Genomic DNA, 12,077 nt, shown 5'->3' on the forward strand with positions numbered 1-12,077 from the left:
ATGTTTTAGAATCCTAAGGTATTCACGCAAAAATTTTTATGGAGGTAGTTCTAGAGTACTTTATATCATAGGCCCGTAGTCAAACACCCTCTATAAAAAATGTTGTGGAAGCACCTCAGGATTTACCCGAATTTACCATTTCCCTTCACATTTACTATTCTTCTCCCACATTTATATTTGCACCAAATTTACATTTCTCCCCCAAATTTACCATTCTTCTCCAAAATTTCCCATTTTCCCTCCAAATATACTATTTCTTCCTCAAATTTATCATTTTCTCCCTCAAATTTACCATTCTTCCCCCAAATTTATCGTTCTCTCCTTCAAATTTACCATTCATCACCCACATTTATCATTCTCTCCCTCAAATTTACCATTCTTTACCCAAATTCATCATTCTTCACCCAAATTTACTATTCTTCTATATTTAAATTTTACTCCAAATTTACCTTTCTTCCCGATATTTATCGTCATCTCCCTCAAATTTACCATTCTTCACTCAAATATAACATTCTTCACCCAAATCTGCCATTCTTCTCCCATATTTACAATTTACCCCAAATTTATCGTACTCTCCTTCAAATATACCATTCTTCACCTAAATTTACAATCGTTCTCCCATATTTGAATTTTTCGCCAAATTTATCTTTCTCCCGCAAATCTATCATTCTTGATTCTTCCCACAAAATTACCTTTCTCTTCAAAATTTACCATTTCCCCCAAATTTACCATGGTTTGATTGTACCATTTTCATTAAAAAAAAAAAAAAAAGTCCCCACAACTATTCTCTGTGTGTAACCTCCGCCATAAAACCTGTCTGCGGGCACCCCGCGAACGAGGATAGAACTTCGGACCACAGACACTTGAAACACGCGAATTAGCCAGATCCAGTTACTTATACAATGGAATACTGTGCACCTCGCGTGCATTCCATAGTGTGAATAATAGTAAAGTATACACTAAACCTTATGTTTTTAAATGCCACATGTATTTTATGAGTGTTAACTGGTACTTCTTGATTTTATTACTTTTTCTTGAGCACAACAGCTTGTGCGAATTAGTAACTGCCATTTTAACTAACACAGTAATGCAACAAAGGTATGCTAAGTGTACAATTGTTAAAGAGTTTGACTAAGACACTAATAAAAACTCATTATGACTATACAAGGTTAGTATTCGAGGAGGTTTCTCTGTTAACAGTTTCGTTTCCTGGAACGGTTTATGAATATTTAAAATGTAGTTTCATAATGCAATGCGCACTTCTTACCTACTGACCAATTGTAGTGTTATGTTCTTCTTCTTCTTTTTATCAATGATTTATAGAAGTGTTACGTCATGTATTAAGTCGTTTTTACTTCAGATCATGTATATGCTTTTATGTATTCTCATTAACATTCACTGCATAATACGGTATGATTTTTAAATTTGCATTTAAAATCCTATTAATTTTACATGTTGTTATCTTTGATCCAACATTGTTCTGATATTTGAGCGCAGTATATTACAAACAAGATACCGAATATTCCGTGCAAGTCAACTGACGAACTACAACAATCAATTACATAATGATTAAAATTAAAGTTGTATTTCCCAATTCGTAAAAAATAACCACATGTGATGTTTATATTAAGAACGAAACCAGCGCCGTAACCTAGATTTTTTCTGGGGGGAAGCATTAATACGCGTATTTGGGTCCCCTAGAAAAAAGTTCTTCTAATTCTTGGCCCCCTCTTTCCGTCTTTCTCTTATTCTTTATGGGCCCCGGGAGCCTGTGGGCCTTTCTGCACGGCAAGGTCTGCGGGCCCATTAGTTACTCCTCTGGGACCGTTCCCTACATGACAAATTAATTAAGGGAACAACAACAAATCTCAAAGCCATATGAATAAATATTATTTCTAGGGCCTCTAATATATATCGAAATGAACCCACGATTCATTTGTGTTTTATTTACCTTTTGTGTGCTGTTTTGTTTATGTAATGTAGTGAACCTGTTTTGATGCTTCATTTATGATTTCGTGTTCATATCGTATGTGGAGTAAGAATATTTTGTCTTAAAATTCCCCCCCCCCTCAAACGGCGGGAAGCTTCCCTGGGGGCAATTGCCCTCCTTGCCCCCCACAAGTTACGGCCCTGATCGAAACTCACCAAATTTTCTTGCTTCTAGATTTTTAAAAATATTTTTTATTCACTGGATAACAGAACAGTTTGATTGTACATCATAATAAATTATTTATAGTATCACGCAAATGGAACTTATAATATTGTCATATTTGTATGTCCATTATTCCACATTTTAACTTTTGAACGGAAGCGAATTTTCGAATTTAACTTTCTGCAATAGATAGCTGGAACGATTATCTTGGCCGGATTTGTTAATGGAGTCAATCTATTAATCTCTTAGACTAACGGTTTATAATTTATAATTTATATCCTTCCGTTATTCCACACGATAACTCATGAACAAAAGCTAATTTTGAGCTCTTTTTTATGAGATAGATAGTTACAGCATTACCTCGGTCGAATTTGTTAATGGAGTCGACTCATTAACTTCTTCAGTTTCATCTTCTGTTATAAGTGGAGTGTTTCTTAAGCCCATATTTGTTGGCCATAAATTACATTTTTTGGAGCCTTAAAAAGTCGCTTTTGTCGATTTTGGTGAAAATTATCTATTAGTATTTACCCTTTATCACTGAGTCTTCAACACGTGGCTCCAGATTAGCCGCAAAGCTCTTTGCTATTGACGCAAGCCCTACTTAAGGGGTCTCATCCCGGCGAAATTAAAATACTGCTAATTTTACAGTAATTATGTGATATCTTCAAATAGATGAAAGATAATTGAAATGTGGAACAAGAGCGCCCTCGACAATATTATTTTGCGTGAGGTACCGTTATCACAAGTCACCTAGTGGCTTTCCGTTTTCAGCCGTTTAGAAACGCGAAAATAAATGCCGATATTCAAAATGGCTCGAAATCGAAAGCAGATAAGTGAGTCGTGATTACGGTATCTCATGTAAAATGATATTGTCTAGGGTGCTCTTGTTCCGCATTTCGATTATCTTTTATCTATTTGAAGATATCACATAATTACTGTAAAATTAGCGGTATTTTAATTTCGCCGGGATTAAGCCTCTTAACATGAAATCCCGATTAAATAAATTAAGTTGACACAACTTTAGAGTTTCATATACCATTAGAACTGCCTTCAAACAAAGAGCTGAACCTGTCGCGTCTCGAAAAAGGTGTCGTGAAAGCAATGAGGTTGATTTCCGTATAACTGTTCGGGAAGCCTATTCAGGTTTTGTCAGATATCATTTAAGAAGATATAAATAAGGATTTTTTTTTAGTACAATACGTACGTCCACGTAAACTTTAGGGAAGGGTGCGAGTGATAGTGATGTTTCTTCTCGAAAAGTGTACCTTTTTCGGTTGGAAGAACTAGTCTCGCTCCACAACTATCTCTTCCCCTCGTTTCGTCTCTTGACCAACCTTTAATGTCGTAATATAGCTTAGTGGCCTACGAGCATAATTGGCAATTGTTAATGTGTTTGAAAACCCCTATTAAGACTTCATTTGTAAATTTCGATTATATCTACAAATTGAAATGATGTCTCGTCTTTGAATTATTTTTTAACACTATTGTAGAAATCAGTGGCGGATCCAGGGGGGCGATCGGGGCGATTGCCCCCCCCCCCGGAAGAGGAAACTCTCTTATTTTATATATATAAATAAATAAAACCTATCCCAATGTTTGGAGCTCTTAAAAGTATCTCTAAGTAGCAGTATTACAACCCACCGCCCCCCAGAAGTCCGTCATGGATTCGCCCCTGGTGTAAATGATTGATAGTGATCTATCCTAGAATATGGTCTAGGCTTAATTGTGTACTTTATCTTAGCTAATTCAGTAAAGTTCAACCTGAGGTATACGATAACTTCTTAGGAGGATATGTAAAATTTAGAATACCATCGTTCTAAAAACGAGGTTCTATTTTTAAGATACACCTATTACATTTCTTGCATGATTCTCTTGTTTATAGTAAAACTGAGTTATTTAATTAATAAGAAATAAATTCTATTATTTATTTTTGATATACAGTTGTTACGCATAACTTAATTAATATGTAACTTTATTAAGCTATAATTGAGAATAGTTTAAATCTGGGGGTACACACTGGAATGGAATAGTATACGTATCATGCAGAGTATGCGAAAAAAAAAAAGGTTGGATGCTATTTACCTAACTCATTGCCAGACCGACCTCTTAATAAGCTTTTTCCCTGACTAAATCTATATAATTTCCAATTAAACTATAGGCCTATCATCTCTATTAAGATAACGGTTTCTTGCACCAAGAACATGAAGTGGTTATGAACAAAAATCTGAAGTATCCCACGACTTTGTTTCTAACCTTTTGACTGTTAAGGTGCATACTGTGATTTTGAATAGTTTCCAGTGGCATGGGATTATTTTTCATTAACCAAACTATCTTTTTTTTTAAATGATTTTCCATTCGCCAAATTACTTTGGTTCTTTTTATAATAAGATAAAAAAATGTATTGTGATGTCTGCCTTACCTTATAAATAATTAAGCATTGCTGTAATGGCAGTATCAGGTATATACTATTGTTTTAAAGTAACTAGAAGTTAATCTATTATTCTACTAGTAATTTTCTGTTTGTTATACTAACGTTTATTACATTCTAGGGGTTCTAAGTGGCTCAGTTGTAGAGCACTCATCGTTCTAGGCCATATGAGCTCATGGTGTGCTACATCGTAGTTTGCAGTTATCTCGGGATTCTTCCGTTTCCTCCCTCGTCATCATTCCACCAGTTCCTTCATGATAATTCATCTCCACTCCTCTAGCCTAACATCCCGCAAAATAATGTTTAATACCTTCGTAATAGAACTTGATTGTGTATTACCGCTAATAATAATGGAACTACCCGTAAGACTTACTGCCAAGGGGGCGCAGGGGTGACAAGTAAACAAAATTCAAGTAATTCAGATTCTTTTGTCATTATAGTAAATGATTTTTTTTTCGGATATTTTATTAATGATCAGGCCACGCCTAAGTAAAATTACTGGTAATGTAAAACATCGTCTGGGATTATTCAACGGGTTCTCTCTCCAGCTCTTTATGAGAAGAGTTTTTATCTCAGAAAACTGACCAAGATCTGCTACTACTTACTTCTTATCCGTAAAACAGTTTGGTACAAACTTAAAAAAACTTCAGTGGAATTCAATAGCATTTCTTTATTCCTATTCCGTCCAAGAAATGCTCAACCAATAGATATATTAATATGTTTAATATGTTACTAATAATATGATACTAATTATGTTACTGAATGTAGCAACAATAAACTGTCACGTTAAGTAGTCAGAATTTTAATAAAATGACAAGTGTCATATATTTGTGGTATTTATTAAAACCGTCACCATAAATGTAAACGATACAAACAATATTTACAATATCATGATGTGAAATATAAGTAGTACGATGGTAGGGTCTATCAAGGAGAAATCCCTGATACTCTCGTGTGTTTATAATGTCTTGTAGTCCTCCCCTCACGACATTTATGTCATGTAAAAGTTCATCAGCGCAAAGCTCATACTCACAAACACAGGCCTTCCGTCACCGCTGTCAGTCCTGGGTGGTTCCTCTGGACGCAGAATAATTGTACCATACCACACTCTTAGCAGGTGTAGGTCGAATGATGATAATTTTTAAAAATGCCTGGTTTTATAGTATCACTAAAAACTGTTTTAGTTTTAACAAGGCACTGTTTATTCTGGAAAATATGTTTTTTTCAATTTAAAATAGACACCTTGAAGATTTTAACTAATATGTTTTGGACACCATCACCTTGAATAAGCTTGATATTATCACTTTGAAGCCACTGAAAAATCCGTTTGCGTAGGACGTTGTTTTTCGTGGTTGTATCGTTTTGTTAATCTTGATCTTAAATAGAATATTTACAAGGAGAAATCACGAAGTAGAAATCACGAAGTATATGAGTGTTTAATAATTTTAAACTTTTCATCGTTTATTAGTTTTGGGAATATAATAATCCCCCTTTTAATAAAGTACAATGGTCAACTGTTCATGAGAACCAGTGACATGGAATCCCTTAAAATTTTTCATCGTTTGACTTTTATAACCATGAGGCTGGTGCACAAAAGAAAGAAACAAAAACACTAGAGGAAGGAGGCACTAGTGAACACACACACGAGAAAAAAAAATCACTAAAACTGCTGGATCCGTGTAGATGTCGAGCGTGATCCCAATAGTGTATCCGGGAAGGCTGGAACTCGGGAAATCCTGATCGTGGTGGTGCAGCACGTCGAGAGTCAAGGGGTATCTCCTGGAAGTCTGCTATCTGGAAGGCTTGATCCTTGAGCCAGAATGGACAGCATCTTGTGGTCTGGAAGTCGAGAGGTCCATCATCCAGAAAAGGAAACTGCGACTTGGTAGGCATCATCCATGGAAACGGGTAGCAAGATGATGGGTAGCCCAGGTGCGTTTGTGAAAATAGGCCGGATGCGGAAAAGAAATTACATGACAGGAGGCACTGAATTACTTGTTAAAGACCATTGTGAAAACCTATTTTTTTTTTTAAAGGACTAAAAGAAAGAAAAGAGGGAGAAGAGATAATTGCAAAAGTAACGTACAAGGAACAAAAGGGATAACGTAAAAATACGTATAATGGCGTACTGAAATGAAGAAGGCACCTGATCAATCTTTAGGGAGATGCGGATATTCCGGGGTGTGTGAAAAGGCGAGACCCTTGTTTATTTATTTTTTTTTATTATTATTATTATGATCATGTTTACTACTATTGTATGTGGTGTGGACGGAAGTATGGTCGTGGATAGCGAAAGATTCCGTTACAGTAGAAGAAGTATAGAAATGAAGAGTGAATTTGCCATTAAGTAGGACAGAAGGAAAATATATATATATATATTAGTGAGACGTAGTTTATTCCTGGCCAAGGTACCGTAAGTTGACCTGGAAGACAAATGATTCGGGAGAAACTGCATGAGGTTGCCAGTCGTGAGCAAAAGGAGCTTGTATACGGGTGTTAAGAAAAAAAAATGGAGACGCGAGTGGCAATGATAATTAATGTGTGCCGTCCGCGAATGTGTGGTGGTGGGTTTGTGTTTTATTAACATCACAATGAGAGGATTTGTTAAGATATGTAGAACGAGGAATGAAAATGGCGGAGGACAGGGTACGAGGTAAGTACCAAAAAAAAAATGTGTATGGAATTGTGTCTCATTTCGTCCTAGCGACCTTAGTGATATCATGTGGGGTCGGACCAGCCGTTCCCAAAAAAGGACGCAAGAAGGAAATGAGATGGAAAGTCTTTCCTTACGCGTCTAGGAAAGAAAAATGACGTGAATAATGAATGATGCCGGTATATTGCTTATGGGGAGAAGGAAAAGCGTAGAGTTTGTTATGAGCGTAACTAGGAGTTGTTGCACGGGAGAAATAGTACATGTACAGCGGGTTGCCTAAAACAGGAGACAAAGCATATGCAATAATAATGAACTACCGGAAGAAAAAAAAATCCGCACGGGAGAAATATTGCCTGTAATGTGTGTTGCCTACCTGTATCTGTAATTATGGCATAACGAGAGACAAAGTCGGAAGTTTTGCCAGTGTGGTACTACAGAAAGGGATCATGTTTCACTAGGAACGTTAAATTAGATAATCAAAACATAACGTGAAATGTAATTGGTAGTTGGGTTTTGAAGTAATGTGTGGTCGGATCCTATTTAGAGGTACTGAGGAAGCGCTTGTACTTATACTCAAATTCGGGGTCTGGGTTTGTAGGTGGGATGTATAGTTTCAAACGGGTCTTAGCAATGACCGTTGGCTTCCCATCAATATCTAGAAGATACTCATCAGCCGAGACATTCGAAATCACTTTGTAGGGTCCCTTATAAAGACGGGATAATGGCTTACAAGTGTTAGGTTTTGTTGAGGTATCTAAGACCATAACTAAACTGTCAGGGAAGAACTGTGTTGGATTTTTGACCTTCTCAATGCGCTTCTTCAGATCAGTGAAAACTTGGTGTTTTCGAAATTCAAGAGGTCCCTCATTTCTTTGAGTGCAAGTAGGCGATCATTAGTATTCAAAGTTTCTTGTTGAACATGAAGCAAATTGTCTAATGGTAAAGTGGGATGAACGCCATAGAGGAGAAAATGAGGAGATAGACCAATGGAAGTTAAGGGTGATTTATTCAGAGCCGCAGTGGCATGCGCAAGGAAGCGAGGCCAAAATTTCTGGTTGTCTTGGCACAGAAATTTGAGACTCGTTTGCAAGGAGCCTAATCTTTGTTCGACTGTGCCTAGAGAACGATGTTGATAGGGTAGGCCGTACTTAACTGTTATGTTAAGAGATTTGAGGAAGTTTAACGATACTGTAGACCGGTGTGAACTCTGAAGATCTAAGTAGATTGTGCGAGGAGTATTATATGGAAGAATGATATGGTTTGTGATGAAATTGATGAAGTTGTCGCTGTTTGGAGTTGTTATGGGATGAGTAATGGTGAATCCAGTACAGTGGTCCGTAGCTGCATAAAAGTATTGGAAACCTTCGGGATCGCTAGGTATTAGCTTGCCTGCTAGGTCCAAAGAAAAGGTTTCAAATAGGCCTGACTGAGGAAAACGCTGAATTGTGGGGTTATTAGGCATGTAATTGCGTTTAAAGATGGCGCAGCCTTTACATGATTTAAGTTTCTGAGCTAGCCATGATTTTAGGCGCGGAAAGAAATACTTGTATCGCAACATCCAATACATCTTGGTAAAACCTATGTGAGTCATTGAGTCATGATACTCATCGAATAAAGCTGGTTTAAGACTATCGGGTACGCAGAGCAGTAATCGAGAGTTAGGTACTCGGTACAGTTTTTTGTAAAGTATGCCTTTCTGAATAACGTATTGTTTGTTGAGACGTTGGAATGAAGGATCTGTCTCGTCTCGTTTGTTAAGAGTCTCGATAATTTTGGAGAAGAATTTATCTTCACCCTGTAGGCGAGATAGATCCAAGTTGTTATCGATAGTTAGAAGTACAGAATCAGGCACAACTTCATTGTCCATGTCTATCGTGTCTTGCGTAAGAGGAGCAGGATGCCTACTAAGATAATCAGCTATGGGGTTCTGATGGCTTTTTGCATGTTTGATTGTAAAGTCAAATGTATTAATGTAGTTTAACCATCTCAAAATTTTTGGGGATGGAACAATTGTTTTCCGAACGGCAAGAAGAGAAATATTGTCAGTAACTAGGGTGAAATGGTGGCCTAACAAATATTTTTCTAATTTCCGAAGAGAAAAGTACACTGCATATAATTCTTGATGGAAGATGGGAAGGGGGGAAACGGTTTTGGGATGTCTGGAAGAGACATAGCAAACAGGTTGCACAACGTTAGTAGTGAGATCTTTCTGTAATAACACCGCCCCGACGCCTACTGATGCGGCGTCTGTCATGAGAATGTGGTGTGTATTGCGGGTTGAATATAGAGCAAGTACGGGGGGTGAGGTTAGAAGTTTCTGCATTGTTTCAAACGCTTGAACGCGCTCAGGAGTCCAGATGAGCTTTTTAGGATTGTTTGACAGAGCCTGATAAAGGGGTGCAAGAATGATGGAAAAATTTTTGAAAAAACGTCGGAAAAAATTTGCACTGGCTAACCAGCTTTTGAGGCTTTTGAGAGTGGCCGGTCTGGGTGCCTGAGCTAAAGCCGAAATCTTATCAGGGTCAGGTTGTAGAGTGTGATTGTCAATAATATGGCCTAAACATTTAATTCTTTTTGATCCGAGAACTGATTTTTTAATGTTAAAGAGCAGAGAATGTTTGGCGGCTTGCTGAAAGAAGGCACGAAGCACAATCATCATCTGATCGAATGAATCTGCGTGGACATACATGTCGTCAACGAATGATGTAATATTGTTGGGGAAGATGTCCCTATAAATGGTTTGAAGAGCTTGTTGAAGTAAAATGGAGGCATTTTTGAAACCCTGAGGAACAGATGTCAACTGAAGGTGATTGAAGGGGAGAGAAAGACCCTTAATGGAGAACGCAGTGGCCGGTCTGTCCTTGGGATCTAAGTCTAATTGATAGAAACTGGAGTGTAAATCAAAGGAGTTGAACCAAACTGAGTCAGAAAGAGACTCGAGAACGTCCTGTATATCTTCTAAAGGAGAAGCTAATGTTCTGGAACGGGAGTTAAGGCCCCTGAGATCAAAAACGGCCCTTAGCTCAGTTTTGGAATTTGGTTTTAAAACAAATAATATGTTATTTCTATACTGAGAATCTGATTGTTCAAACACTCCTTGATTAATGAGGCGCAGGACGAGCTCTCTTGCTCGCGGTCTAAGTCTGTGTGGAATGACGAATTGGGGGGACTGAAAGGGAACGTCTGATTCTAAGTCTAACGTGGCCGAAAAGGTGGGTATTTTTGTAAAATCATTGTCGTGCCATTGAAAAAGAAAAGCATATTCAGAAAGTAGCGCCTTCATTTGAGCAGTTTGATGTTCGTTCATGTCAGGGGAAAAGTGAAATTTGTTAATGTCAATGAGATGACCGATTTCTTTAAGGCGTTGTGCTTTGTGTCGTGAAGCGTCCTCGTCCGTGGGAAAATGAACCTGTCTGATGGTGTAAGCGTTAGTGTTTTGTTCCGGTGGTGAAAATATAGAACCAATAACAATGGGAGTATTGGCCTTTATAATCTGGGGACGAGACGAGACGTTTGCAAGTGGCAAAACAAGGTTATCTATGGAAACAACAGCATGCGTCATATAACAGTTACTTAAGTTTCGTAAGATAGGAGTATGTAGCCGGAAGGATGTATTTGGAAAGTGACCGTTAACCTTGAGAGGAACTGCTTTAGCTGAACGGGGTGGTATGACAAGTCTCCTACGTGCTTGAAAAACAATGTGAGGAGTGGGATGTTTTTTGAAAAAGTGAAACGTGTTTGTATTAACGCTGTGTATTGCATTATCGGCTGGAGGCATGCGACCTAGATGACGTAATGATAGGATGCCTTTGTCAAAATCAAGGGTTGCTTGATGGTCTTGAAGAAATTTACTGGAAAGGATAGCAGGAAAGTTTTTGAAAGGAACCAAACGAAAAAGTACAGAGTATTGATGACCATTAAAATTTAAGTTGAGAATGGTAGCACGGGAGAGATGTACCGGAGATGATGAAAGACCATTTAGAACCGTGTGAAGCTTAAAAGTACGAACCGAAGGGTCGAGTTGGTCGGCTGGAAAGAGACTGACTTCAGCACCAGAGTCAAGGCAAAAGAAAACATCCTTGGTCATGCAACGGGCTTTTACGTAAGGTAATTTGCCTTTGAAGTGCAACGGTAATTGGAGGTAATCTGAGGAAGAGGGAGGGGAAGAAGGGGATGAGGGAGAATTAAGCGCGAGGAGACTGGTGCGCTCTCGCGCTAATTTTTGGCGTTTTTTGGTTTATTGGTACGAGAGTTTGTGGAGACAGGGGAAGGGGAGGGGAGTGAGGGTAGGTGGGTAGGGGTAGGATATTGAAAAAAGGGATGATAGAATGGATATGGGGGAATGGGTATGGTTGGCTGTTGTGTAGTATAGACGTTTTGGGGTTGGGAAGAATGCTTATTAAAACGCTTATTGTTCTTGCCTTTACGAGAGTCGTTATTGTGATCATTTCGTGGAGTGTTACGAGTTGGGGGAGACTGAGGGACAGTTTGACAATGAGAGGAGGCGGTACATTGACAACAATGATATGGGTGTGTGGAGCAATGAGTACACGGGTTAGAAGAAGAAGTCGGATTGGTGAAATGAGAATGTTGGAGACAGGAGGACGGCGGATGGGGTGAGAGGGACCGTGGAAAGGGAAGGGATTTATGGTTAGAAGAGAGGGTGTTGTGATTGTGATGACTAGGAGAACGAGAACGGGTAGGAGCGAAATGAACAGAGGTAGGTTGAGAATTTGAAAGGGTGTTGAGATGAAGCTGTAACTGTGAAACTTGATGAGTTAGTTCTTGAATGGCGCTAGAAGTTGGGACATCTGAAGTTTGGCGTGAAAAGGAAGAGTCGGTTT

Source organism: Thermobia domestica, chromosome 14 (assembly GCF_964235325.1).
Source record: "Thermobia domestica chromosome 14, izTheDome1.hap1.1, whole genome shotgun sequence".
NCBI classification, from domain to species: Eukaryota; Metazoa; Arthropoda; class Insecta; order Zygentoma; family Lepismatidae; genus Thermobia; species Thermobia domestica.